The 15156-nt window shown below is 45.7% G+C and overlaps 1 pseudogene; it reads right to left on the bottom strand.

Moving 5' to 3' along the window:
* Nucleotides 1–650: 650 nt before the first annotated feature.
* Nucleotides 651–2095, bottom strand: LOC132357370 (melanoma-associated antigen B4-like; annotated as a pseudogene).
* Between the last annotated feature and the right edge of the window lie 13061 nt (nucleotides 2096–15156).

The raw sequence follows: 15156 nt of genomic DNA, 5'->3' as shown, positions 1-15156 counted from the left end.
TTTGCAAGTTATTCACCTATAAAGGGAGTCTGCCAAATCCTATCCTGCATGAATGTTGGAATGTTATGTACTACATATAAAGCAGTGGCATACTCATTAAGAAATATTGGGTTTTTGATGAATGGCAGTTATGATGTGATTATTATGAACCCCCAAAATACCACCCTCCCATCAGAGTTTATTTTTAATCCAGTAGGTAGCAGAGAATATGCAGTGCACTAGGACAAAAGAAACAAATACAAATGAGAAAGTTTAAAAGAAATAAGGCAAACCACGAATTAAATACCTTTTACTCTATGTTTTCTCCATTTTTTGTTTCTAAATATTTTCTGTGGTCGTCTTTCACGTTTCCATGAAAATCTCTATTGCAGTGCCATGTTTTCTACTTGTGGATCATACAGAAAATATAGATGGTTCGTGAATTTCTTTTACATATACCAAAACTGTAACTTTAGAACTCTTTAAACAGCAATAAATATGCAAGCAATGTCATGCACGAATTCAATACTCTTAAGAAAACACACTATTACAAGAAAAAAACATTTGAAAAAACCTAAATAAATCAATAAATAATGTATAGAAGTTACTAGTTTAAAACAGGAAGATAAATAAGATCTATACTTTGTTCCCTCCACCCCTACTACTCTGCACTACTTAGGAGCTTGACTGCTCCCTTCCAAAACAAAGTGAACAAACTGCCCGCGGCCTCCCTCCCTAGATGTGGGAGGAGCTGCGGGGCCTTGGCCCTGGAAGTGCACTGCCCTCGGCCACAGCTGCAGCCCTGGCCGCGGCTCTCACTCCTGCTCTCTCTTCCTCATCTTTCAGAGCCTCCTCATAGAGATCTGGGAAGGCACTGGGGACGTCAGCATTGACCTTCGCCACAAACTCCAGCACTTTCATCTTGCTGGTTTCAGCCAGGGCTCTCGGGCCCCACAGGAACTCATAGCGCGGAGGATCGCTGTTGGGCACCTGGCGGTACGTCAGGTACTTCTGCTGCACGAACTCTTCGCTGATGAGCCTCCTGGGCTCCCCAAAGATCAAGTGCCTCCTCCCAGCATACAACCCCACCGCATTGAGGAATTCCCAGATCTCCTCCTCGGTGGCACGGTTGCCCTTCTTGAAGATCATGCCCAGGAGAATCATCAGGAGACCGGACGTGGGCAGCCCCTACTCATCACTCGGACTTTGCTCGCTGGGGACTGCCAGCTTGCGGATGAGGGCGTAGGAGTGACGGGTGGGGTTGACTTCCTTCAGCTCGAGGCCAAAGACCAGCTCCATGTACTCAGAGGCTCTCCTGAGGATCTCAGGGAAGTGCTTCGTGTACTTCTTGCTGACAGCCTTCAGCATTTCTGCCTGCCGGATGGGCTCGTTCAGCTTGTACTTCTCCAGCAGGACCTGCACCAACATGCTGGCCTTCGTGGACAGAGGATCTGTGCAAGTGCTGTGAGTGGAAGGTGCTGCCTGGGAGGTACTTGCACTTTCCTCATCTTGGCTCGCCCGGGCACCCTCTTCATATCCTGGGCAGGAAACCCCTGCATCACGAGAGCTAGTGGCTGGGGCTCCCTGAGGCTCCCGGCGAGCGCCAGCAGCACGGGAGCTCGGGGGAGTACCCCGAGAAACAGAAGCGGGGGAGGAGGGCGACTCTTCTATCTCTGCTGCCGCCGCCGCTGCCGCCGCCTCAGTGGCCTGGGCACCCTCGAGACTCTGAGTCTCCCCCCGGGCCTGGTGGCGTTTCTCGCGGGCACGGCGCTTGCTCTTCTGGCCCCGAGGCATGATGACACAGGTCAGGGCCAGCAGGCGGGAGTGTGGGCAGGAAGGCAGGCAATGAGGGCACCTGGGGGAGGGACAAGGAGATGCTGTGAGCACCTTCAGCGGGGAGACTCCTCCCTGGCTTTAACCAAGGCCGCCTCTGCAGGGTCCTTGAGGGCACTGCTCGAGGACCCACAGGGCTCCCGTTCTCCTGCTCCGCCTGTCCCCTGAGACCCCTGTGGAGGACGGTAGAGTGGGCCTTGGGGCACAGCCAGCCAGCCCTGCCTGGGCGGTACGGGGGTGACAGTGGGGGCTGGCAGGGGAGGTAGGTCCTCGCGGTTCCCATTCAGAGTCAGGATGACAGTTGCTGGCAAGACTCCCCCACCACCCCCACCCCCACCCCATCCCGTCTGCTGCTCTGAAGTTGACACCACCACCTTCCATGACACCCAGGAGGAGGAAAGGAGGGAGCGTTCAGCCCACCACCGAAGGGTCCTGGGACCCTCCCTTCTGCTGCCCGGTGATGGCCCCTTCAGAACAAAGCTCTAACCTCCCTTGGACCTGGCAGAGGAAACGACGGGCGGTCTCAGCCTGACAGTCCTTTCTTGGGAGTTTACGGGTTGGCAGGAGGGGACAGGCCATATTCTCTCTCGTCCCTTCTCTTCGGGGTGGGTGGCTCCCTTAGTCCTCACTCGGGGCCCTCCCTGGACGGCCGGTGCAGCCTGGAGCTCCCCTCTTGCCCCGAGGGCCGTGTGCTCGCACCAGTGCCGGCACCTCCTTGAGTCTCATTAGGAGGCAGTGAGGGTGAGCACGCGGCCGCATGTGGCCGAGTTTTACCAAGCCTGCAGCGTGCGGCAGACAGGTCGAGGCCCTGTGGTTGGCGGCCCCACTGGTCCTCACTCAAGGGCTTGGGCTGACTCTTGGGAGTGCTCAGGGACGCGCCTTCTGCTGGCCCGCACCTCCCCTCTCAGACAGCAGCCCTCCCTTCTCCGTGTGTGGCCAGAAGGAAGCGGCTGACAACAGGGGAGGGGTTCTGAGGTGCCCTTGCGACGGGGAGGACGGTCCTCACCCTGACTCCTCCCGTGCCCTGGAAATCCTCCCTCTGCTGACCTGCGGCCAGCCCCTCAGAACAAGGCCCCCTCCTCCCTGAGTCTCCCGCGTCCGTCCGTCCGTCCGCCCGCGTTCGCACTGGGGGAGCCCCTCCGTCTTGAGACCTGCCCGGAGGCTCCCAGGCTGACGTCAGGGGCGGGGTCCGCGTGGCCGCCATTCTGGGGTGTGGAGCCCCTCGGTCCCCACGAGGGTCCCGTCCTTCACTGCACAGGGCCTGGGGCGCTCCCTCTACTGAGCTGAGCCAGGGTCCGCCAGCCTCAGAGCGAGGCCTTCCTTGCCCGAGACCCCGCGGGGGAAGCGGATGGACTTGGGGCCTAACGGCCAGGCCCGAGCCTCTCGGGCCGAGAGCAGGGGCGGGGTGGGCGGGGCCTGCGTGGCCGCCTCTTTGCGGAGGGAAAGGGGATTGGGGGTGTCGGGGGCGTGTCCCCGCACTTCTAACTGGGGTCACCTCACACCTTGACACCTGACGAGACGTGGGACTCCTCCCGCGACTCACCCTCGCAGGACGGCAGCTGTCAAAAATGGCCTCGCCCCCGCAGCGTGGTTAGGAGGACGTCACTTCCGGTCATGTGCATCTGGGCTCCAGGAGGACAGCAGGGGCGGGGCGGGGCGGGTCCGGGCCGGGGCGGGGCGGGGCGGGGCGGGAGGTGTGGGGTGGTGCCGGCGGAGCTTCCCGCAGGACTGGCACGTGGGCCTTTCATTGACTCTCGGCAGGTCCTGGGACTTTTCCCTCTGCTGAGCTGAGTCAGCAGGCGTCACACCTTGGCTCTCATTTCTGTCGGCACCCCCAGCCGGAAGTATCTGGGGGCCTGAGCCTCACGGCCATGCCTGGGTCCCCCGAGACTGACAGTGAGGCCTCTTTGGGGCCCCCTGTTCTATGGTGGATGCTGCTCTCAATCCCCTCTCAGTGTCTTCTCTTGACTCCCTGTAGGTGCTGGGCTACCTCCCGTCTGCTGACCTGAGGCCAAGGCCTCGCATCAAAGACATCAGCTCCCTGAGACTGCTGGTGTGAAGTGCAGGCACACCTCATCTGGACACTTCTGCCTGGAGCCTCCCAGAGATGGCTGGTGCAGGTAAGATGAGCTGAGGGGAAAGGAGGCGAGACTCTCTTCTGTGGTTTGGAGCCCGTCAGGTCTCACTCAAGGTCCTCACACTGACTGCTGGCAGGGCCTGCGATTCCATCCTTCTCTGGTATGACTCCATCCCTGTCCCCAACCATGCCCCACAGAATCCCAGAGGAGTTAGTGGAGGGGCTCCTTAGCCTGACAGTTCTCACTGTGGTCTCTCTTTGTTGACATCAGGGGCATTGCCCAAAAGTTCAGAAATGAATTTCTGTCCTTTTGTACAACTGCTGTGTTACTTGCTATTCTCTCTGAGTCCGTGTGTGATAGTCTATTAAGATGATCATTTAAAAAGGCCAGTTGTCATCCACTAACAAAGTTTCAGATGGTTATCTCACAGCCTGTGGACCATACTGCCACATCCAGCCCAATCTTTGGTGTCCCATGCTCCTGGCATGCGGGCTCTGAAATGCTGCCTCAGGTTCCTTCAGTGAAGCAGTAGAGATTCATGGTCCCAGAGCACAGTGGAAGAATCCAGGGCTCAAGTTTAAAGGCTTTTCTCTAATCAATCCTGTCACCTGCCTCTCTTGCAGGCTACAGACCTGTCTCGAATTCAGGGCATCCCCCTACCTGCCCACACTCAGGTTCTAGTTCAGTGGAGACTTACTGTCCCTCAGGGATTATTTAGTTTTGTGTTTTTGCTTTTGTTAATGTTTTCTCTTTATTCCTTCTGTAATTTTTCCATGGTTGATTTTGGGTACAGGAAACAGTAGCCCATGTTTGATTGTCATCAGCTGCTATGGACAAGGTACTAAATCTGTAAATGAATTAAGGAAAATCGATATTCTTACAATGTCTGTGCCTCACGAATACACATAACATAGTATTCTGGTTGAGACTTTTTTTTCCTAGGTCAATCAGGAAAATCTTATTGTTGCCTCCATGTAGATTATATACATTTTTGTATGGTTTCTTTCTAGGTATGTTTTTTATATTATTGCTTTTGTCTATGGTGTATTTTCTTGTTTTCTCCTTTTTTGATTTTTTTTAACATCTTTATTGGAGTATAATTGCTTTACAGTGGTGTGTTAGTTTCTGCTTTATAACAAAGTGAATCAGTTATACATATACATATGTCCCCATATCTCTTCCCTCTTGCATCTCCCTCCCTCCCACCCTCCCTATCCCACCCCTCTAGGTGGTCACAAAGCACCGAGCTGATCTCCCTGTGCTTTGTGGCTGCTTCCCACTAGCTATCTATTTTACGTTTAGTAGTGTATATATGTCCATGCCACTCTCTCACTTTGTCCCAGCTTACCCTTGCCCCGCCTCGTATCCTCAAGTCCATTCTCTAGAACGTCTGCATGTTTATTACTGTCTTGCCCCTAGGTTCTTCATGACAATTTTTTTTTTAGATTCTATATATATGTGTTAGCATACTGTATTTGTTTTTCTCTTTCTGACTTACTTCGCTCTGTATGACAGACTCTAACTCCATCCACCTCACTACAAATACCTCAGTTTCATTCCTGTTTATGGCTAATATTCCATTGTATGTATGTGCCACATCTTCTTTATCCATTCATCTGTTGATGGACACTTAGGTTGCTTCCATGTCCTGGCTATTGTAAATAGAGCTGCAATGAACATTGTGGTACATGACTCTTTTTGAATTATGGTTTTCTCAGGGTATATGCCCAGCAGTGGGATTGCTGGGTCGTATGGTAGTTCTATTTTTAGTTTTTTAAGGAACCTCCATACTGTTCTCCATAGTGGCTGTATCAATTTACATTCCCACCAACAGTGCAAGAGGGTTCCCTTTTCTCCACACCCTCTCCAGCATTTATTGCTTGTAGATGTTTTGATGATGGCCATTCTGACCGGTGTGAGATGATATCTCATTGTAGTTTTGATTTGCATTTCTCTAATGATTAATGATGTTGAGCATTCTTTCATGTGTCTGTTGGCAATCTGTATGTCTTTTTTGGAGAAATGTCTATTTAGGTCTTCTGTCCATGTTTGGATTGGATTTGTTTTTTTCATATTGAGCTGCATGAGTTGCTTCTATGTTTTGGAGATTAATCCTTTGTCAGTTGCTTCATTTGCAAATATTTTCTCCCATTCTGAGGGTTGTCTTTTCGTCTTGTTTATGGTTTCTTTTGCTGTGCAAAAGCTTTTAAGTTTCATTGGGTCCCATTTGTTTGTTTTTGTTTTCATTTCCATTTCTCTAGGAGGTGGGTCAAAAGGATCTTGCTGTGATTTATGTCATAGAGTGTTCTGCCTATGTTTTCCTCTAAGAGTTTGATAGTGTCTGGCCTTACGTTTAGGTCTTTAATCCATTTTGAGTTTATTTTTGTGTATGGTGTTAGGGAGTGTTTTAATTTCATTCTGTTACATGTAGCTGTCCAGTTTTCCCAGCACCAGTTATTGAAGAGGCTGTCTTTTCTCCATTGTATATTCTTGCCTCCTTTATTAAAGATAAGGTGACCATATCTGCGTGGGTTTATCTCTGGACTTTCTATCCTGTTTCATTGATCTATATTTGTGTTTCTGTGCCAGTACCATACTGTCTTGATCACTGTAGCTTTGTAGTATAGTCTAAAGTCAGGGAGCCTGATTCCTCCAGCTCCATTTTTCGTTCTCAAGATTGCTTTGGCTATTCGGGTTCTTTTGTATTTCCATACAAATTGTGAAATTTTTTGTTCTAGTTCTGTGAAAAATGCCATTGGTAGTTTGATAGAGATTGCATTGAATCTGTAGATTGCTTTGGGTAGTAGAGTCATTTTCACACTGTTGATTCTTCCAATCCAAGAACATGGTATATCTCTCCATCTATTTGTATCATCTTTAATTTCTTTCATCAGCGTCTTATAATTTTCTGCATACAGGTCTTTTGTCTCCTTAGGTAGGTTTATTCCTAGGTATTTTATTCTCTTTGTTGCAGTGGTAAATGGGAGTGTTTCCTTAATTTCTCTTTCAGATTTTTCATCATTAGTGTATAGGAATGCAAGAGATTCCTGTGCATTAATTTTGTATCCTGCTACTTTACCAAATTCATTGATTAGCTCTAGTAGTTTTCTGGTAGCATCTTTAGGATTCTCTATGTATAGTATCATGTCATCTGCGAACAGTGACAGCTTTACTTCTTCTTTTCCGATTTGGATTCCTTTTATTTCTTTTTCTTCTCTGATTGCTGTGCCTAAAACTTCCAACACTATGTTGAATGATAGTGGTGCGAGTGGGCAACCTTGTCTTGTTCCTGATCTTAGTGGAAATGGTTTCAGTTTTTCACCATTGAGAACGATGTTGGCTGTGGGTTTGTCATATATGGCCTTTATTATGTTGAGGAAAGTTCCCTCTATGCCTACTTTCTGGAGGGTTTTTATCGTAAATGGGTGTTGAATTTTGTCGAAAGCTTTCTCTGCATCTGTTGAGATGATCATCTGGTTTTTCTCCTTCAATTTGTTAATATGGTGTATCACATTGATTGATTTGCGTGTATTGAAGAATCCTTGCATTCCTGGGATAAACCCCACTTGATCATGGTGTATGACCCTTTTCATGTGCTGTTGGACTCTGTTTGCTAGTATTTTGTTGAGGAGTTTTGCATCTATGTTCATCAGTGATATTGGCCTGTAGTTTTCTTTCTTTGTGACATCTTTCTCTGGTTTTGGTATCAGAGTGATGGTGGCCTTGTAGAATGAGTTTGGGAGTGTTCCTCCCTCTGCTATATTTTCGAAGAGTTTGAGAAGGATAGATATTAACTCTTCTCTAAATGTTTGATAGAATTCGCCTGTGAAGCCATCTGGTCCTGGGCTTTTGTTTGTTGGAAGATTTTTAATCACAGTTTCAATTTCAGTGCTTGTGATTGGTCTGTTCATATTTTCTATTTCTTCCTGGTTCAGTCTCAGAAGGTTGTTCATTTCTAACAATTTTGCCATTTCTTCCAGGTTGTCCATTTTATTGGCATAGAGTTGCTTGTAGTAATCTCTCATGATCTTTGTATTTCTGCAGTGTCAGTTGTTACTTCCCCTTTTTCATTTCTAATTCTATTGATTTGAGTCTTCTCCCTTTTTTCTTGATGAGTCTGGCTACTGGTTTATCAATTTTGTTTATCTTCTCAAAGAACCAGCTTTTAATTTTATTGATCTTTGCTATCATTTCCTTCATTTCTTTTTCATTTATTTCTGATCTGATGTTTATGATTTCTTTCCTTCTGCTAACTTTGGGTTTTTTTTGTTTTCTTTCTCTAATTGCTTTAGGTGTAAGTTTAGGTTGTTCGAGATTTCTCTTGTTTCTTGAGGTAGGATTGTATTGCTGCAAACTTCCCTCTTAGAACTGCTTTTGCTGCATCCCATAGGTTTTGGGTCGTCGTGTTTCATTGTCATTTGTGTCTAGGTATTTTTTGATTTCCTCTTTGATTTCTTCAGTGATCACTTCGTTATTAAGTAGTGTATTGTTTAGCTTCCATGTGTTTGTATTTTTTACAGATCTTTTCCTGTAATTGATATCTAGTCTCATAGCGTGTGGTCGGAAAAGATACTTGATACGATTTAAATTTTCTTAAGTTTACCAAGGGTTGATTTGTGACCCAAGATATGATCTATCCTGGAGAATGTTGCGTGAGCACTTGAGAAGAATGTGTATTCTGTTGTTTCTGGATGGAATGTCCTATAAATATCAATTAAGTCCATCTTGTTTAATGTATCATTTAAAGCTTGTGTTTCCTTATTTATTTTCATTTTGGATGATCTGTCCATTGGTGAAAGTGGGGTGTTAAAGTCCCCTACTATGATTGTGTTACTGTCGCTTTCCCCTTTTATGGCTGTTAGTGTTTGCCTTTTGTATTGAGGTGCTCCTATGATGGCTGAATAAATATTTACCATTGTTATATCTTCTTCTTGGATCGATCCCTTGATCATTATGTAGTGTCCTTCTTTGTCTCTTGTAATAGTCTTTGTTTTAAAGTCTATTGTGTCTGATATGAGAATTGCTACTCCAGCTTTCTTTTGATTTCCATTTGCATGCAATATCTTTTTCCATCCCCTCACTTTCAGTCTGTATGTGTCCCTAGGTCTGAAGTGGGTCTCTTGTAGACAGCATTTATACGGGTCTTGTTTCTATATCCATTCAGCCAGTCTGTGTCTTTTGGTTGGAGTATTTAATCCTTTTACATTTAAGGTAATTATCGATATGTATGTTCCTATTACCATTTTCTTAATTGTTTGGGGTTTATTATTGTAGGTCTTTTCCTTCTCTTGTGTTTCCTGCCTAGAGAAGTTTCTTTAGTATTTGTTGTAAAGCTGGTTTGGTGGTGCTGAACTCTCTTAGGTTTTGCTTGTCTGTAAGGGTTTTAATTTCTCCGTCAAATCTGAATGAGATCCTTGCTGGTTAGAGTAATCTTGGTTGTAGGTTTTTCCCCTTCATCACTTTAAATATGTCCTGTCACTCCCTTCTGGCTTGCAGAGTTTCTGCTGAAAGATCAGCTGTTAACCTTATGGGGATTCCCTATGTGTTATTTGTTGTTTTTTCCTTGCTGCTTTTAATATTAGTTCTTTGTATTTAATTTTTGATACTTTGATTAATATGTGTCTCAGCGTGTTTCTCCTTGGATTTATCCTGTATGGGACTCTGTATGCTTCCTGCACTCGATTAACTATTTCCTTTCCCGTATTAGGGAAGTTTTCAATTATAATCTCTTCAAATATTTTCTCAGTCTGTTTCTTTTTCTCTTCTTCTTCTGAGACCCCTATAATTTGAATGTTGGTGTGTTTAATGTTGTCCCAGAGGTCTCTGAGACTGTCCTCAATTCTTTTCATTCTTTTTTCTTTATTCTGCTCTGCAGTTGTTATTTCCTCTATTTAATCTTCCAGGTCACTTATCCGTTTTTCTGCCTCAGTTATTCTGCTGTTGATCCCTTCTAGAGAATTTTTAATTTCATTTATTGTGTTGTTCATCACTGTTTTTTGTGCTTTAGTTTTTCTAGGTCTTTGTTAAACGTTTCATGTATTTTCTCCATTCTGTTTCCAAGATTTTGGATCATCTTTACTATCATTATTCTGAATTCTTTTTCAGGTAGACTGCCTATTCCCTCTTCATTTGTTAGGTCTGGTGGGTTTTTGTCTTGCTCCTTCATCTGCTGTGTGTTTCTCTGTCTTCTCATTTTGCTTAATTTACTGTGTTTGGGATCTCCTTTTCACAGGCTGCAGGTTCGTAGTTCCCGTTGTTTTTGGTGTCTCTCCCCTGTGGCTAAGGTTGGTTCAGTGGATTGTGTAGGCTTCCTGGTGGAGGGGACTAGTGCCTGTGTTCTGGTGGATGAGGCTGGATCTTGTCTTTCTGGTGGGCAGGTCCACGTCTGCTGGTGTGTTTTGGGGTGTCTGTGGCCTTACTATGATTTTTGACAGCCTCTGTGCCAATGGATGGGGTTGTGTTCCTGTCTTGCTAGTTGTTTGGCATGGGGTGTCCAGCAGTGTAGCTTGCTGTGCGTTGAGTGGAGCTGAGTCTTGGCATTGAGATGGAGACCTCTGGGAGATTTTCGCCATTTAGTATAACGTGGAGCTGGGAGGTCACTTGTGGACCAGTGTCCTGAACTTGTCTCTCCCACCTCAGTGGCACAGCCCTGACGCCTGGCTGGAGCACCAAGAGCCTGTCCTCTACACGGCTCAGAATAAAAGGGAGGAAAAAAAGAAAGAAAGAAGATAAAATAAAATAAAGCAAATTAAAGTAAAATAAAGTTATTAAAATAGAAAATAAAAAAATTATTAAGAAAAAAAATTTTTTAAGTAATAAAAAGAAAAAAAAAGGACAGACAGAACCCTAGGGCACATGGTAAAAGCAAAGCTATACGGACAAAATCACACACAGAAGCATACACATACACACTCATAAAAAATAGAAGAAGGGAAAAAAAAATATATATATATATATCGTTGCTCCGAAAGTCCATCTTCTCAATTTGGGATGATTCGTTGTCTATTCAGGTATTCCACAGAGGCAGGGTACATCAAGTTGATTGTGGAGATTTAATCCATTGCTCCTGAGGCTGCTGGGAGAATTTTCCCTTTCTCTACTTTGTTTGCAGAGCTCCAGGCATTCAGCTTTGGATTTGGCCCCGCCTCTGTGTGTAGGTTGCCTTAGGGTGTCTGTTCTTTGCTCATACAGGACGGGGTTAAAGGAGCAGCTGCTTCGGGGGCTCTGGCTCACTCAGGCCGGGGGGAGGGAGGGGTATGGATGCGGGGCGAGCCTGCGGCGGCAGAGGCTGGCGTGACGTTGCAGCAGCCTGAGGCGCGCCATGCGTTCTCCCGGGGAAGTTGTCCCTGTATCACAGGACCCTGGCAGTGGCGGGCTGCATAAGCTACCAGGAGGGGCAGTGTGGAGAGTGACCTGTGCTTGCACACAGGCTTCTTGGTGGCTGCAGCAGCGGCCTTAGCGTCTCCTGTCCGTCTCTGGGGTCTGCGCTGATAGCCGCGGCTCGCGCCAGTCTCTGGAGCTCGTTTAGGCGGCGCTCTGAATCCCCTGTCCTGGCGCACCAGGAAACAAAGAGGGAAGAAAAGGTCTCTTGCCTCTTCGGCAGCTCCAGAGTTTTTTCCGGACTCCGTCCCGTCTAGCTGTGGCGCACTAGCCCCCTTCAGGCTGTGTTCACGCAGCCAACCCCAGTCCTCTCCCTGGGATCCGACCTCCGAAGCCCGAGCCTCAGCTCCCAGCCCCGCCCGCCCCGGCGGGTGAGCAGAGAAGCCTCTCGGGATGGTGAGTGCTGCTCGGCGCCGATCCTCTGTGCGGGAATCTGTCCGCTTTGCCCTCTGCACCCCTGTGGCTGCGCTCTCTCCGTGGCTCCGAAGCTTCCCCCCTCCGCCACCCGCTGTCTCCGCCTGCGAAGGGGCTTCCTAGTGCGTGGAAACCTTTCCTCCTTCACAGCTCCCTCCCACTGGTGCAGGTCCCGTCCCTATTCTTTTGTCTCTGTTTTTTCTTTTGCCCTACCCATGTACGTGGGGAGTTTCTTGCCTTTTGGGAGGTCTGAGGTCTTCTGCCAGTGTTCAGTAGGTGTTCTGTAGGAGTTGTTCCACATGTAGATGTATTTCTCATGTATTTGTGGGGAGGAAGGTGATCTCCGCGTCTTACTCTTTGGCCATCTTGAAGCTCCTTAGTCTGTTTTGTTAGTTTTCTCAATCTCCAGATTCAGCTGTCTTATGACTAGTTCAACAGCATCAACAGAATTGAGTAAGTTAATTATCAAACAGAAAATGGGTTAATCATAGGTAATGTTAGAAAAACAATGGTTTTTGAAGCCTGTCAGTCCTATAGCTCAGTCTTGGCTACTTCCCTCAACAGCTTTCGCCTAAAATTGGCTGAGCCTTAGTTTCCCCACTTGTAAAATATGATAATGCCTACTTCATGGGATTACTTGAAGGATTAAATGAGATCCACAGGTTGACTACTCTTCATTTTCAATTTCAGAGAAATCCCATAAACACTATAAATTACAGTCTCTACTCTATAAAATATGGCCTCTTATCTTTTCCTTGGCTTAAATTTGTTTATGGTCCATAGTGTGTTTTGGGAATGTTCTTGAAAATGTCACAGTTTGCTTTTTGTAGTCAGCTTTGAATTTGCTCTCCACAAAGTGAAGAAGCAGAAAAGTCAGGTGGTAATGACAAAATGCACTTACCTGGCCCTCTAATACAGTTAACCCATAAATCCAAGGAACTCATTTAAGAGAAGGCACTGTATTTGAGTCTGTGTGCCTTCTCCTTAGCCAGTGGCAAGTTTCCTTGGCCTTTATTAAGGGCAAAAAAAGAAAACTTATTCGCCGGGAAAAAGAAAAAGAAAAAGAAATATTTGGGGTTAAAAGTCTACCTGATTAGCCCTGTAACATCCTTAAAGTGATACTTTCATTGGCAAGAAAATTCCTCCTTTAGTTTTCTTTACTAACCTACCCTTTTTCCCCCAAATAAAAGCAATATCTTATTTTTAGAGAGCAAAACTTAAATCCAAAGTATTTCATTGTTCAAATAGTTATGAAAAGGCTGCTAAATCTATTTTTATAAATCTCCTTCATATGAATTGAAGGAAATAAAACAAAGCACCCACCCTTCTTTTAAACAAATAAGGCACCATAACTAGCACAGTTTCTGGAATCTAACACATCCCCAACAAATAAATCAGGCCCACGTAATTGTAGCAGTTGTCAGGCTAAAACTTTTCTATATTCACATACATCCATAGTTCTAAGTTATAAAATTTGAGGTTTTAGAGCCTATTAATGGAGGTCTAAGGACAATATGGGTTGGTCAGTTGGTTGGACTTCTGAGACCAGACCCACTTTAATGTATCATTTATGTCAGCTTTTCATTGTCTGCCTGATTTTGTTGCATACTCTTAAAGAACGGCCCACCCTCTTTTCTCTTTTCCACCTTGAAGACTCCCTAACGCCCCTCCTCAGGTGAATTTGGGGACTCCTTCCCTAATGCGTCCATAAGGACTTATACACTCTCCATTGTGGTACCCCAGTGCTGTATTATAAGTACTTAGTTCTCTCTCGCTATCTCTCCCCCAGCCCGACACACACACACACACACACACACACACACACACACACACACACACACACACACACACACACACACACACACACACACACACACACACTTGTCTAGTATGTCCCCCAGAAAGGTCATAAGCTTTGTCCATCAGTGTTTCCACAGCACTTAACACGTGGCAGGCACACAGTAGGTGTTCAGTGTTTGAACTGAGTTTGCTGAATGGATGGATGGAAGAATGAACAAATCTTAAGGGGTTTGAAGCTTCATTGCTTTTCAGTGGAGTCCTCTGATGTCCTCTGAACTATCTTGCCGGCATCTGGAAACGATTAATAACTAGGGAAGAAGGAAAGGGTTCAAGGAGTGAGAGTCAGCCGTCTTGCCACCCATCACAACATTAGAAGAGACCTTGTAAACCCAACAGTTAGCTTCTCCTTCCTCTGCCACCTACCCAAGGAAGTTGTAAGACAGAGTAGGGTTCCAGCTGCTGAGGAGAGATGCTGGTGATTTCTGCTATGCCATGGGGGCCACATATGAGTTGTACAAGGATCAGAATACAAAATTGGAAATGCTTTAGATTCTCCGAAGGTATTTTTTCCTTCTTTCAAGTTATTGTCAATCAAAAAAGTGCATTCCAAGGTCATAATAAAATGATGCAGGAATTGTTCATGCCACTGTTCCCTGATTACTGCAGTCAATCAAAAATCCATTTTATGTTATTTCAACATGATGGTGCTTGGTTTATTCAGCTGCATACCTAACAGGGTCTTTGATTCAGCACATGGTCTGGGATTGAGCGAATGTTGTCTTATGTACTTTGTACACAGACCTCCCCTTTGCAGATGACCCTCTAATCCCCCCCCCCCACCCCCAGAAGCACTTCTCACTTGAAAGAAAATGTAACCCAGCTTTATAGGAAAAGAAACACTTTCATCCTACTTGCTTACATTGTCTATTTTCAGTTATGTTTTTCTTTGTACAGTACACTTTCCAGAAGGTGAATGCAGGTGCTCTTCCACATATATTTTCAAGGTATGCTTTTGCTCCAATGACAATTCACTTGTTATTTATACGGTAAGCTCGGGAGTGTGGTGTTGGTCACAGCTGCTACCCTCTGTTCTTGCAGTTGGCAGCACACGTTCACCAGGGATCACCTACCCTGTTCACCCTCAAGCCCACAGTTGGAGAAAACTGCTTTTATTGTTAAAGCTATTCAGCTGCAATTAAGAGGGCACCTGAGAATTTGCAAACTCTTCAGTCCATTAGTTGGTGCAGCATTAGTGTCTGCGAGTAAAGGTTGCTTGTATCTTTTTAATTACTTAAATTCAATTTAACCTCCAACAGGATTGGCTGGATCCTTTCCAAGTTGTATGTAGTTCTAGAATCTCAATGACCTTACTTTGGAGAATGCCCTGGGTTTTATTTTGGTGGCTAGCAACACCTATCATGTTCAAAAATTTGCATTTACTGTACTTATTTTATGATCATTCTATCTTCTATTTTTCCCCTATGAACTTGTGACACTGATTTACAACACTATGCATTAGAAAGCATTTAATGTACTGGGGATGGCATGAAAGTCCTTGATTAACAGGGTATGCACCTGTATCAGTTATCTGTTGCCACAGTAATGCTGCATAGTAAAGTTTTTGGTGACATACAACAACATACATTTATTTAGCTGATCCAGGCAGGGCTTG

Source organism: Balaenoptera ricei, chromosome X (assembly GCF_028023285.1).
Source record: "Balaenoptera ricei isolate mBalRic1 chromosome X, mBalRic1.hap2, whole genome shotgun sequence".
Taxonomy (NCBI): Eukaryota; Metazoa; Chordata; class Mammalia; order Artiodactyla; family Balaenopteridae; genus Balaenoptera; species Balaenoptera ricei.
The sequence above is the reverse complement of the archived record's forward strand: the minus strand, read 5'-3'. Positions and strand labels throughout refer to the sequence as shown.